Source organism: Tachypleus tridentatus, chromosome 3 (assembly GCF_004210375.1).
Source record: "Tachypleus tridentatus isolate NWPU-2018 chromosome 3, ASM421037v1, whole genome shotgun sequence".
Classification (NCBI taxonomy): domain Eukaryota; kingdom Metazoa; phylum Arthropoda; class Merostomata; order Xiphosura; family Limulidae; genus Tachypleus; species Tachypleus tridentatus.
The window spans coordinates 49,250,535-49,264,899 of record NC_134827.1 but is presented as its reverse complement, the minus strand read 5'-3'; the positions used below and the strand labels follow the sequence as shown (position 1 = coordinate 49,264,899).

The window sequence follows — 14,365 nt, the reverse complement described above, 5'->3', positions numbered from 1 at the left end:
AATATATAGTCACAACATGAGATAAAACACAGATTTGACCCTTCAAAATAATACCACCAACCATTCAGAAGTAAGGTATATTTCTTGTAATATTGTGGGACTGACAACTTGTTGCTTGAAGTCTGATGCGCAACTTCAAATCAGATGTGATGGTACTTTTTTTTTTTTTTTTTGGCGCATGCAGTGTTCTATTTTGTTGTAATTGTAAGTTAACTTACTCATTGTAACAAACCTGTAGTTTCTTGTAGTTGTGGAATAAATATGTAATAACGAATTTACGGAAGCAGTTTGTTCGTCAAAGCAACAAAAATCAATACAAACATACTACTTGTATTTCCATTCAATTTTTGTCGTTTCCTAAAATGATTCAACCCTGTTCTTGGCGTATTGTTTTTCAGAACACTCTCGACGCAACCACATCGTTTAAGCGAGGAAAAGAAAGCGTTGACGTTAAACGCGAAAGATTAAAAACATTACGATATATCGTCACGGTAATCAAGTTGGTAAAGAGAACAAAAGAAAGCGACTCGTAATAATTTGTCGTACATTTCCACTTCGTAATAAACTATTGTTAGAATCATGTAGAGAGTGGGCCGATCCCAGAAATACTGCAATACTGGGCCAACCCGTGGCAGGAGTGGAGCAAGCTCCAAGCACCCCGCCGCCTTACAAAAATAAGTTTAATATCATGGTCCCCAATGGGAACCGTATCAGATATTAAGCTGATAAGAACAGATACTACACTTTGATCTTAGCCAAAAGGCCGAGAAGCGATACTACTTATACCTTCGACAAATACTTATATATAGCTTTTACCTTTCTATTGCAATGGCGTAAATGTAGTTTACTCGCACGTCATTCATACAAAGACTATCGATCGTGTAGGTCCTTTAGGATTTAGAACAAAGATAAATTTTCACATAGTTGTCTTTTTTTTCGTTTTGTTCCTAAGAAACAGAAATTAAATAATAAAACACATTTTAGAAAATATGAACAACGACTCTCATTCCCAACTTTTCATGGGCTGTTCAGTTTACTTGAACAGCCTGTCACCTAGCGGAGAAAGACGTTGTCAAAAGTAAATATTTAGCGAAAATCGTTTTCATTTTGCATCTAAACCTTGATTTTACTTCTAAAATGTATATTTCACTGCTTTAAATGACAAAAGTGGCGCTTAATAAGGGTACAAGTTAAACGGCTTAACTAATATTTGCTATAAATAGTTGGTCTGTGCAGCGTTACCAAATACTAAATCGAGGTATAACTCTCTCGGGTTATAAATACGCGTTGAAAATATAGATCTGAATTTTGTGAATGTGAGTTCACCTCTAAAGAGCGTATAGTAGCGATTTTGGAAATGACATTAGCACATATTTTCTTGTCATAACAGAATAGAGAATAATTTCACTTGTCAATTTTGTTCTAAAGTGATTGAACCAGCCCGTATGACTTTAATTATTGAAAGTTCTGGAAAATCAACGGGTAATGAACATTTATATGTACATTTCAATTGTTTTCCTATAATATTTCAAAACAAGTGGAATGTTTGCTGTTTGTTTCTTAATGAAATTTATCGCTAACAAGTCACAGATACATTTTCTGACACGTCAAAACCTCATAAAACACTACATAAGGATGTGACCAAAGGTGAACCCACTTAATATATAGTCACAACATGAGATAAAACACAGATTTGACCCTTCAAAATAATACCACCAACCATTCAGAAGTAAGGTATATTTCTTGTAATATTGTGGGACTGACAACTTGTTGCTTGAAGTCTGATGCGCAACTTCAAATCAGATGTGATGGTACTTTTGTTTTTTTTTTTTTGGCGCATGCAGTGTTCTATTTTGTTGTAATTGTAAGTTAACTTACTCATTGTAACAAGCCTGTAGTTTCTTGTAGTTGTGGAATAAATATGTAATAACGAATTTACGGAAGCAGTTTGTTCGTCAAAGCAACAAAAATCAATACAAACATACTACTTGTATTTCCATTCAATTTTTGTCGTTTCCTAAAATGATTCAACCCTGTTCTTGGCGTATTGTTTTTCAGAACACTCTCGACGCAACCACATCGTTTAAGCGAGGAAAAGAAAGCGTTGACGTTAAACGCGAAAGATTAAAAACATTACGATATATCGTCACGGTAATCAAGTTGGTAAAGAGAACAAAAGAAAGCGACTCGTAATAATTTGTCGTACATTTCCACTTCGTAATAAACTATTGTTAGAATCATGTAGAGAGTGGGCCGATCCCAGAAATACTGCAATACTGGGCCAACCCGTGGCAGGAGTGGAGCAAGCTCAAGCACCCCGCCGCCTTACAAAAATAAGTTTAATATCATGGTCCCCAATGGGAACCGTATCAGATATTAAGCTGATAAGAACAGATACTACACTTTGATCTTAGCCAAAAGGCCGAGAAGCGATACTACTTATACCTTCGACAAATACTTATATATAGCTTTTACCTTTCTATTGCAATGGCGTAAATGTAGTTTACTCGCACGTCATTCATACAAAGACTATCGATCGTGTAGGTCCTTTAGGATTTAGAACAAAGATAAATTTTCACATAGTTGTCTTTTTTTTCGTTTTGTTCCTAAGAAACAGAAATTAAATAATAAAACACATTTTAGAAAATATGAACAACGACTCTCATTCCCAACTTTTCATGGGCTGTTCAGTTTACTTGAACAGCCTGTCACTAGCGGAGAAAGACGTTGTCAAAAGTAAATATTTAGCGAAAATCGTTTTCATTTTGCATCTAAACCTTGATTTTACTTCTAAAATGTATATTTCACTGCTTTAAATGACAAAAGTGGCGCTTAATAAGGGTACAAGTTAAACGGCTTAACTAATATTTGCTATAAATAGTTGGTCTGTGCAGCGTTACCAAATACTAAATCGAGGTATAACTCTCTCGGGTTATAAATACGCGTTGAAAATATAGATCTGAATTTTGTGAATGTGAGTTCACCTCTAAAGAGCGTATAGTAGCGATTTTGGAAATGACATTAGCACATATTTTCTTGTCATAACAGAATAGAGAATAATTTCACTTGTCAATTTTGTTCTAAAGTGATTGAACCAGCCCGTATGACTTTAATTATTGAAAGTTCTGGAAAATCAACGGGTAATGAACATTTATATGTACATTTCAATTGTTTTCCTATAATATTTCAAAACAAGTGGAATGTTTGCTGTTTGTTTCTTAATGAAATTTATCGCTAACAAGTCACAGATACATTTTCTGACACGTCAAAACCTCATAAAACACTACATAAGGATGTGACCAAAGGTGAACCCACTTAATATATAGTCACAACATGAGATAAAACACAGATTTGACCCTTCAAAATAATACCACCAACCATTCAGAAGTAAGGTATATTTCTTGTAATATTGTGGGACTGACAACTTGTTGCTTGAAGTCTGATGCGCAACTTCAAATCAGATGTGATGGTACTTTTTTTTTTTTTTTTTTTGGCGCATGCAGTGTTCTATTTTGTTGTAATTGTAAGTTAACTTACTCATTGTAACAAACCTGTAGTTTCTTGTAGTTGTGGAATAAATATGTAATAACGAATTTACGGAAGCAGTTTGTTCGTCAAAGCAACAAAATCAATACAAACATACTACTTGTATTTCCATTCAATTTTGTCGTTTCCTAAAATGATTCAACCCTGTTCTTGGCGTATTGTTTTCAGAACACTCTCGACGCAACCACATCGTTTAAGCGAGGAAAAGAAAGCGTTGACGTTAAACGCGAAAGATTAAAACATTACGATATATCGTCACGGTAATCAAGTTGGTAAAGAGAACAAAAGAAAGCGACTCGTAATAATTTGTCGTACATTTCCACTTCGTAATAAACTATTGTTAGAATCATGTAGAGAGTGGGCCGATCCCAGAAATACTGCAATACTGGGCCAACCCGTGGCAGGAGTGGAGCAAGCTCCAAGCACCCCGCCGCCTTACAAAAATAAGTTTAATATCATGGTCCCCAATGGGAACCGTATCAGATATTAAGCTGATAAGAACAGATACTACACTTTGATCTTAGCCAAAGGCCGAGAAGCGATACTACTTATACCTTCGACAAATACTTATATATAGCTTTTACCTTTCTATTGCAATGGCGTAAATGTAGTTTACTCGCACGTCATTCATACAAAGACTATCGATCGTGTAGGTCCTTTAGGATTTAGAACAAAGATAAATTTTCACATAGTTGTCTTTTTTTTCGTTTTGTTCCTAAGAAACAGAAATTAAATAATAAAACACATTTTAGAAAATATGAACAACGACTCTCATTCCCAACTTTTCATGGGCTGTTCAGTTTACTTGAACAGCCTGTCACTAGCGGAGAAAGACGTTGTCAAAGTAAATATTTAGCGAAAATCGTTTTCATTTTGCATCTAAACCTTGATTTTACTTCTAAAATGTATATTTCACTGCTTTAAATGACAAAAGTGGCGCTTAATAAGGGTACAAGTTAAACGGCTTAACTAATATTTGCTATAAATAGTTGGTCTGTGCAGCGTTACCAAATACTAAATCGAGGTATAACTCTCTCGGGTTATAAATACGCGTTGAAAATATAGATCTGAATTTTGTGAATGTGAGTTCACCTCTAAAGAGCGTATAGTAGCGATTTTGGAAATGACATTAGCACATATTTTCTTGTCATAACAGAATAGAGAATAATTTCACTTGTCAATTTTGTTCTAAAGTGATTGAACCAGCCCGTATGACTTTAATTATTGAAAGTTCTGGAAAATCAACGGGTAATGAACATTTATATGTACATTTCAATTGTTTTCCTATAATATTTCAAAACAAGTGGAATGTTTGCTGTTTGTTTCTTAATGAAATTTATCGCTAACAAGTCACAGATACATTTTCTGACACGTCAAAACCTCATAAAACACTACATAAGGATGTGACCAAAGGTGAACCCACTTAATATATAGTCACAACATGAGATAAAACACAGATTTGACCCTTCAAAATAATACCACCAACCATTCAGAAGTAAGGTATATTTCTTGTAATATTGTGGGACTGACAACTTGTTGCTTGAAGTCTGATGCGCAACTTCAAATCAGATGTGATGGTACTTTTTGTTTTTTTTTCTTTTGGCGCATGCAGTGTTCTATTTTGTTGTAATTGTAAGTTAACTTACTCATTGTAACAAACCTGTAGTTTCTTGTAGTTGTGGAATAAATATGTAATAACAGAATTTACGGAAGCAGTTTGTTCGTCAAAGCAACAAAAATCAATACAAACATACTACTTGTATTTCCATTCAATTTTTGTCGTTTCCTAAAATGATTCAACCCTGTTCTTGGCGTATTGTTTTTCAGAACACTCTCGACGCAACCACATCGTAAAGCGAGGAAAAGAAAGCGTTGACGTTAAACGCGAAAGATTAAAAACATTACGATATATCGTCACGGTAATCAAGTTGGTAAAGAGAACAAAAGAAAGCGACTCGTAATAATTTGTCGTACATTTCCACTTCGTAATAAACTATTGTTAGAATCATGTAGAGAGTGGGCCGATCCCAGAAATACTGCAATACTGGGCCAACCCGTGGCAGGAGTGGAGCAAGCTCAAGCACCCCGCCGCCTTACAAAAATAAGTTTAATATCATGGTCCCCAATGGGAACCGTATCAGATATTAAGCTGATAAGAACAGATACTACACTTTGATCTTAGCCAAAGGCCGAGAAGCGATACTACTTATACCTTCGACAAATACTTATATATAGCTTTTACCTTTCTATTGCAATGGCGTAAATGTAGTTTACTCGCACGTCATTCATACAAAGACTATCGATCGTGTAGGTCCTTTAGGATTTAGAACAAAGATAAATTTTCACATAGTTGTCTTTTTTTTCGTTTTGTTCCTAAGAAACAGAAATTAAATAATAAAACACATTTTAGAAAATATGAACAACGACTCTCATTCCCAACTTTTCATGGGCTGTTCAGTTTACTTGAACAGCCTGTCACTAGCGGAGAAAGACGTTGTCAAAGTAAATATTTAGCGAAAATCGTTTTCATTTTGCATCTAAACCTTGATTTTACTTCTAAAATGTATATTTCACTGCTTTAAATGACAAAAGTGGCGCTTAATAAGGGTACAAGTTAAACGGCTTAACTAATATTTGCTATAAATAGTTGGTCTGTGCAGCGTTACCAAATACTAAATCGAGGTATAACTCTCTCGGGTTATAAATACGCGTTGAAAATATAGATCTGAATTTTGTGAATGTGAGTTCACCTCTAAAGAGCGTATAGTAGCGATTTTGGAAATGACATTAGCACATATTTTCTTGTCATAACAGAATAGAGAATAATTTCACTTGTCAATTTTGTTCTAAAGTGATTGAACCAGCCCGTATGACTTTAATTATTGAAAGTTCTGGAAAATCAACGGGTAATGAACATTTATATGTACATTTCAATTGTTTTCCTATAATATTTCAAAACAAGTGGAATGTTTGCTGTTTGTTTCTTAATGAAATTTATCGCTAACAAGTCACAGATACATTTTCTGACACGTCAAAACCTCATAAAACACTACATAAGGATGTGACCAAAGGTGAACCCACTTAATATATAGTCACAACATGAGATAAAACACAGATTTGACCCTTCAAAATAATACCACCAACCATTCAGAAGTAAGGTATATTTCTTGTAATATTGTGGGACTGACAACTTGTTGCTTGAAGTCTGATGCGCAACTTCAAATCAGATGTGATGGTACTTTTGTTTTTTTTTTTCTTTTGGCGCATGCAGTGTTCTATTTTGTTGTAATTGTAAGTTAACTTACTCATTGTAACAAACCTGTAGTTTCTTGTAGTTGTGGAATAAATATGTAATAACGAATTTACGGAAGCAGTTTGTTCGTCAAAGCAACAAAAATCAATACAAACATACTACTTGTATTTCCATTCAATTTTTGTCGTTTCCTAAAATGATTCAACCCTGTTCTTGGCGTATTGTTTTTCAGAACACTCTCGACGCAACCACATCGTTTAAGCGAGGAAAAGAAAGCGTTGACGTTAAACGCGAAAGATTAAAAACATTACGATATATCGTCACGGTAATCAAGTTGGTAAAGAGAACAAAAGAAAGCGACTCGTAATAATTTGTCGTACATTTCCACTTCGTAATAAACTATTGTTAGAATCATGTAGAGAGTGGGCCGATCCAGAAATACTGCAATACTGGGCCAACCCGTGGCAGGAGTGGAGCAAGCTCAAAGCACCCGCCGCCTTACAAAAATAAGTTTAATATCATGGTCCCCAATGGGAACCGTATCAGATATTAAGCTGATAAGAACAGATACTACACTTTGATCTTAGCCAAAGGCCGAGAAGCGATACTACTTATACCTTCGACAAATACTTATATATAGCTTTTACCTTTCTATTGCAATGGCGTAAATGTAGTTTACTCGCACGTCATTCATACAAAGACTATCGATCGTGTAGGTCCTTTAGGATTTAGAACAAAGATAAATTTTCACATAGTTGTCTTTTTTTTCGTTTTGTTCCTAAGAAACAGAAATTAAATAATAAAACACATTTTAGAAAATATGAACAACGACTCTCATTCCCAACTTTTCATGGGCTGTTCAGTTTACTTGAACAGCCTGTCACTAGCGGAGAAAGACGTTGTCAAAGTAAATATTTAGCGAAAATCGTTTTCATTTTGCATCTAAACCTTGATTTTACTTCTAAAATGTATATTTCACTGCTTTAAATGACAAAAGTGGCGCTTAATAAGGGTACAAGTTAAACGGCTTAACTAATATTTGCTATAAATAGTTGGTCTGTGCAGCGTTACCAAATACTAAATCGAGGTATAACTCTCTCGGGTTATAAATACGCGTTGAAAATATAGATCTGAATTTTGTGAATGTGAGTTCACCTCTAAAGAGCGTATAGTAGCGATTTTGGAAATGACATTAGCACATATTTTCTTGTCATAACAGAATAGAGAATAATTTCACTTGTCAATTTTGTTCTAAAGTGATTGAACCAGCCCGTATGACTTTAATTATTGAAAGTTCTGGAAAATCAACGGGTAATGAACATTTATATGTACATTTCAATTGTTTTCCTATAATATTTCAAAACAAGTGGAATGTTTGCTGTTTGTTTCTTAATGAAATTTATCGCTAACAAGTCACAGATACATTTTCTGACACGTCAAAACCTCATAAAACACTACATAAGGATGTGACCAAAGGTGAACCCACTTAATATATAGTCACAACATGAGATAAAACACAGATTTGACCCTTCAAAATAATACCACCAACCATTCAGAAGTAAGGTATATTTCTTGTAATATTGTGGGACTGACAACTTGTTGCTTGAAGTCTGATGCGCAACTTCAAATCAGATGTGATGGTACTTTTTGTTTTTTTTTCTTTTGGCGCATGCAGTGTTCTATTTTGTTGTAATTGTAAGTTAACTTACTCATTGTAACAAACCTGTAGTTTCTTGTAGTTGTGGAATAAATATGTAATAACGAATTTACGGAAGCAGTTTGTTCGTCAAAGCAACAAAATCAATACAAACATACTACTTGTATTTCCATTCAATTTTGTCGTTTCCTAAAATGATTCAACCCTGTTCTTGGCGTATTGTTTTCAGAACACTCTCGACGCAACCACATCGTTTAAGCGAGGAAAAGAAAGCGTTGACGTTAAACGCGAAAGATTAAAAACATTACGATATATCGTCACGGTAATCAAGTTGGTAAAGAGAACAAAAGAAAGCGACTCGTAATAATTTGTCGTACATTTCCACTTCGTAATAAACTATTGTTAGAATCATGTAGAGAGTGGGCCGATCCCAGAAATACTGCAATACTGGGCCAACCCGTGGCAGGAGTGGAGCAAGCTCAAGCACCCGCCGCCTTACAAAAATAAGTTTAATATCATGGTCCCCAATGGGAACCGTATCAGATATTAAGCTGATAAGAACAGATACTACACTTTGATCTTAGCCAAAGGCCGAGAAGCGATACTACTTATACCTTCGACAAATACTTATATATAGCTTTTACCTTTCTATTGCAATGGCGTAAATGTAGTTTACTCGCACGTCATTCATACAAAGACTATCGATCGTGTAGGTCCTTTAGGATTTAGAACAAAGATAAATTTTCACATATTTGTCTTTTTTTCGTTTTGTTCCTAAGAAACAGAAATTAAATAATAAAACACATTTTAGAAAATATGAACAACGACTCTCATTCCCAACTTTTCATGGGCTGTTCAGTTTACTTGAACAGCCTGTCACCTAGCGGAGAAAGACGTTGTCAAAGTAAATATTTAGCGAAAATCGTTTTCATTTTGCATCTAAACCTTGATTTTACTTCTAAAATGTATATTTCACTGCTTTAAATGACAAAAGTGGCGCTTAATAAGGGTACAAGTTAAACGGCTTAACTAATATTTGCTATAAATAGTTGGTCTGTGCAGCGTTACCAAATACTAAATCGAGGTATAACTCTCTCGGGTTATAAATACGCGTTGAAAATATAGATCTGAATTTTGTGAATGTGAGTTCACCTCTAAAGAGCGTATAGTAGCGATTTTGGAAATGACATTAGCACATATTTTCTTGTCATAACAGAATAGAGAATAATTTCACTTGTCAATTTTGTTCTAAAGTGATTGAACCAGCCCGTATGACTTTAATTATTGAAAGTTCTGGAAAATCAACGGGTAATGAACATTTATATGTACATTTCAATTGTTTTCCTATAATATTTCAAAACAAGTGGAATGTTTGCTGTTTGTTTCTTAATGAAATTTATCGCTAACAAGTCACAGATACATTTTCTGACACGTCAAAACCTCATAAAACACTACATAAGGATGTGACCAAAGGTGAACCCACTTAATATATAGTCACAACATGAGATAAAACACAGATTTGACCCTTCAAAATAATACCACCAACCATTCAGAAGTAAGGTATATTTCTTGTAATATTGTGGGACTGACAACTTGTTGCTTGAAGTCTGATGCGCAACTTCAAATCAGATGTGATGGTACTTTTTTGTTTTTTTTTTTTTTTGGCGCATGCAGTGTTCTATTTTGTTGTAATTGTAAGTTAACTTACTCATTGTAACAAACCTGTAGTTTCTTGTAGTTGTGGAATAAATATGTAATAACGAATTTACGGAAGCAGTTTGTTCGTCAAAGCAACAAAATCAATACAAACATACTACTTGTATTTCCATTCAATTTTGTCGTTTCCTAAAATGATTCAACCCTGTTCTTGGCGTATTGTTTTCAGAACACTCTCGACGCAACCACATCGTTTAAGCGAGGAAAAGAAAGCGTTGACGTTAAACGCGAAAGATTAAAAACATTACGATATATCGTCACGGTAATCAAGTTGGTAAAGAGAACAAAAGAAAGCGACTCGTAATAATTTGTCGTACATTTCCACTTCGTAATAAACTATTGTTAGAATCATGTAGAGAGTGGGCCGATCCAGAAATACTGCAATACTGGGCCAACCCGTGGCAGGAGTGGAGCAAGCTCAAGCACCCCGCCGCCTTACAAAAATAAGTTTAATATCATGGTCCCCAATGGGAACCGTATCAGATATTAAGCTGATAAGAACAGATACTACACTTTGATCTTAGCCAAAGGCCGAGAAGCGATACTACTTATACCTTCGACAAATACTTATATATAGCTTTTACCTTTCTATTGCAATGGCGTAAATGTAGTTTACTCGCACGTCATTCATACAAAGACTATCGATCGTGTAGGTCCTTTAGGATTTAGAACAAAGATAAATTTTCACATAGTTGTCTTTTTTTTCGTTTTGTTCCTAAGAAACAGAAATTAAATAATAAAACACATTTTAGAAAATATGAACAACGACTCTCATTCCCAACTTTTCATGGGCTGTTCAGTTTACTTGAACAGCCTGTCACCTAGCGGAGAAAGACGTTGTCAAAGTAAATATTTAGCGAAAATCGTTTTCATTTTGCATCTAAACCTTGATTTTACTTCTAAAATGTATATTTCACTGCTTTAAATGACAAAAGTGGCGCTTAATAAGGGTACAAGTTAAACGGCTTAACTAATATTTGCTATAAATAGTTGGTCTGTGCAGCGTTACCAAATACTAAATCGAGGTATAACTCTCTCGGGTTATAAATACGCGTTGAAAATATAGATCTGAATTTTGTGAATGTGAGTTCACCTCTAAAGAGCGTATAGTAGCGATTTTGGAAATGACATTAGCACATATTTTCTTGTCATAACAGAATAGAGAATAATTTCACTTGTCAATTTTGTTCTAAAGTGATTGAACCAGCCCGTATGACTTTAATTATTGAAAGTTCTGGAAAATCAACGGGTAATGAACATTTATATGTACATTTCAATTGTTTTCCTATAATATTTCAAAACAAGTGGAATGTTTGCTGTTTGTTTCTTAATGAAATTTATCGCTAACAAGTCACAGATACATTTTCTGACACGTCAAAACCTCATAAAACACTACATAAGGATGTGACCAAAGGTGAACCCACTTAATATATAGTCACAACATGAGATAAAACACAGATTTGACCCTTCAAAATAATACCACCAACCATTCAGAAGTAAGGTATATTTCTTGTAATATTGTGGGACTGACAACTTGTTGCTTGAAGTCTGATGCGCAACTTCAAATCAGATGTGATGGTACTTTTTTTTTTTTTTTTTTTGGCGCATGCAGTGTTCTATTTTGTTGTAATTGTAAGTTAACTTACTCATTGTAACAAACCTGTAGTTTCTTGTAGTTGTGGAATAAATATGTAATAACGAATTTACGGAAGCAGTTTGTTCGTCAAAGCAACAAAATCAATACAAACATACTACTTGTATTTCCATTCAATTTTGTCGTTTCCTAAAATGATTCAACCCTGTTCTTGGCGTATTGTTTTCAGAACACTCTCGACGCAACCACATCGTTTAAGCGAGAAAAAGAAAGCGTTGACGTTAAACGCGAAAGATTAAAAACATTACGATATATCGTCACGGTAATCAAGTTGGTAAAGAGAACAAAAGAAAGCGACTCGTAATAATTTGTCGTACATTTCCACTTCGTAATAAACTATTGTTAGAATCATGTAGAGAGTGGGCCGATCCAGAAATACTGCAATACTGGGCCAACCCGTGGCAGGAGTGGAGCAAGCTCAAAGCACCCGCCGCCTTACAAAAATAAGTTTAATATCATGGTCCCCAATGGGAACCGTATCAGATATTAAGCTGATAAGAACAGATACTACACTTTGATCTTAGCCAAAGGCCGAGAAGCGATACTACTTATACCTTCGACAAATACTTATATATAGCTTTTACCTTTCTATTGCAATGGCGTAAATGTAGTTTACTCGCACGTCATTCATACAAAGACTATCGATCGTGTAGGTCCTTTAGGATTTAGAACAAAGATAAATTTTCACATATTTGTCTTTTTTTCGTTTTGTTCCTAAGAAACAGAAATTAAATAATAAAACACATTTTAGAAAATATGAACAACGACTCTCATTCCCAACTTTTCATGGGCTGTTCAGTTTACTTGAACAGCCTGTCACTAGCGGAGAAAGACGTTGTCAAAGTAAATATTTAGCGAAAATCGTTTTCATTTTGCATCTAAACCTTGATTTTACTTCTAAAATGTATATTTCACTGCTTTAAATGACAAAAGTGGCGCTTAATAAGGGTACAAGTTAAACGGCTTAACTAATATTTGCTATAAATAGTTGGTCTGTGCAGCGTTACCAAATACTAAATCGAGGTATAACTCTCTCGGGTTATAAATACGCGTTGAAAATATAGATCTGAATTTTGTGAATGTGAGTTCACCTCTAAAGAGCGTATAGTAGCGATTTTGGAAATGACATTAGCACATATTTTCTTGTCATAACAGAATAGAGAATAATTTCACTTGTCAATTTTGTTCTAAAGTGATTGAACCAGCCCGTATGACTTTAATTATTGAAAGTTCTGGAAAATCAACGGGTAATGAACATTTATATGTACATTTCAATTGTTTTCCTATAATATTTCAAAACAAGTGGAATGTTTGCTGTTTGTTTCTTAATGAAATTTATCGCTAACAAGTCACAGATACATTTTCTGACACGTCAAAACCTCATAAAACACTACATAAGGATGTGACCAAAGGTGAACCCACTTAATATATAGTCACAACATGAGATAAAACACAGATTTGACCCTTCAAAATAATACCACCAACCATTCAGAAGTAAGGTATATTTCTTGTAATATTGTGGGACTGACAACTTGTTGCTTGAAGTCTGATGCGCAACTTCAAATCAGATGTGATGGTACTTTTTTGTTTTTTTTTTTTTGGCGCATGCAGTGTTCTATTTTGTTGTAATTGTAAGTTAACTTACTCATTGTAACAAACCTGTAGTTTCTTGTAGTTGTGGAATAAATATGTAATAACGAATTTACGGAAGCAGTTTGTTCGTCAAAGCAACAAAATCAATACAAACATACTACTTGTATTTCCATTCAATTTTGTCGTTTCCTAAAATGATTCAACCCTGTTCTTGGCGTATTGTTTTCAGAACACTCTCGACGCAACCACATCGTTTAAGCGAGGAAAAGAAAGCGTTGACGTTAAACGCGAAAGATTAAAAACATTACGATATATCGTCACGGTAATCAAGTTGGTAAAGAGAACAAAAGAAAGCGACTCGTAATAATTTGTCGTACATTTCCACTTCGTAATAAACTATTGTTAGAATCATGTAGAGAGTGGGCCGATCCAGAAATACTGCAATACTGGGCCAACCCGTGGCAGGAGTGGAGCAAGCTCAAGCACCCGCCGCCTTACAAAAATAAGTTTAATATCATGGTCCCCAATGGGAACCGTATCAGATATTAAGCTGATAAGAACAGATACTACACTTTGATCTTAGCCAAAGGCCGAGAAGCGATACTACTTATACCTTCGACAAATACTTATATATAGCTTTTACCTTTCTATTGCAATGGCGTAAATGTAGTTTACTCGCACGTCATTCATACAAAGACTATCGATCGTGTAGGTCCTTTAGGATTTAGAACAAAGATAAATTTTCACATATTTGTCTTTTTTTCGTTTTGTTCCTAAGAAACAGAAATTAAATAATAAAACACATTTTAGAAAATATGAACAACGACTCTCATTCCCAACTTTTCATGGGCTGTTCAGTTTACTTGAACAGCCTGTCACTAGCGGAGAAAGACGTTGTCAAAGTAAATATTTAGCGAAAATCGTTTTCATTTTGCATCTAAACCTT

The 14,365-nt window shown here is 34.6% G+C and overlaps 9 non-coding genes across 9 annotated transcripts; all 9 read right to left on the bottom strand.

Annotated features, from left to right (window-relative positions):
- Positions 1 to 583: 583 nt before the first annotated feature.
- LOC143247963 (U2 spliceosomal RNA) lies at positions 584 to 775 on the bottom strand. Its single transcript, XR_013026754.1, has one exon. It is a non-coding gene; the product is annotated as a U2 spliceosomal RNA (small nuclear RNA).
- A 1,468-nt stretch (positions 776 to 2,243) lies between these two features.
- On the bottom strand, positions 2,244 to 2,434 carry LOC143247968 (U2 spliceosomal RNA). Its single transcript, XR_013026759.1, has one exon. It is a non-coding gene; the product is annotated as a U2 spliceosomal RNA (small nuclear RNA).
- Positions 2,435 to 3,898: 1,464 nt separating this feature from the next.
- Positions 3,899 to 4,089, bottom strand: LOC143247964 (U2 spliceosomal RNA). Its single transcript, XR_013026755.1, has one exon. It is a non-coding gene; the product is annotated as a U2 spliceosomal RNA (small nuclear RNA).
- Positions 4,090 to 5,557: 1,468 nt separating this feature from the next.
- On the bottom strand, positions 5,558 to 5,747 carry LOC143247976 (U2 spliceosomal RNA). Its single transcript, XR_013026766.1, has one exon. It is a non-coding gene; the product is annotated as a U2 spliceosomal RNA (small nuclear RNA).
- A 1,469-nt stretch (positions 5,748 to 7,216) lies between these two features.
- LOC143247978 (U2 spliceosomal RNA) lies at positions 7,217 to 7,405 on the bottom strand. Its single transcript, XR_013026768.1, has one exon. It is a non-coding gene; the product is annotated as a U2 spliceosomal RNA (small nuclear RNA).
- Positions 7,406 to 8,870: 1,465 nt separating this feature from the next.
- Positions 8,871 to 9,059, bottom strand: LOC143247972 (U2 spliceosomal RNA). The gene has a single exon (XR_013026763.1). It is a non-coding gene; the product is annotated as a U2 spliceosomal RNA (small nuclear RNA).
- A 1,467-nt stretch (positions 9,060 to 10,526) lies between these two features.
- Positions 10,527 to 10,715, bottom strand: LOC143247983 (U2 spliceosomal RNA). Its single transcript, XR_013026773.1, has one exon. It is a non-coding gene; the product is annotated as a U2 spliceosomal RNA (small nuclear RNA).
- A 1,465-nt stretch (positions 10,716 to 12,180) lies between these two features.
- On the bottom strand, positions 12,181 to 12,369 carry LOC143247977 (U2 spliceosomal RNA). The gene has a single exon (XR_013026767.1). It is a non-coding gene; the product is annotated as a U2 spliceosomal RNA (small nuclear RNA).
- A 1,464-nt stretch (positions 12,370 to 13,833) lies between these two features.
- LOC143247981 (U2 spliceosomal RNA) lies at positions 13,834 to 14,021 on the bottom strand. Its single transcript, XR_013026771.1, has one exon. It is a non-coding gene; the product is annotated as a U2 spliceosomal RNA (small nuclear RNA).
- Between the last annotated feature and the right edge of the window lie 344 nt (positions 14,022 to 14,365).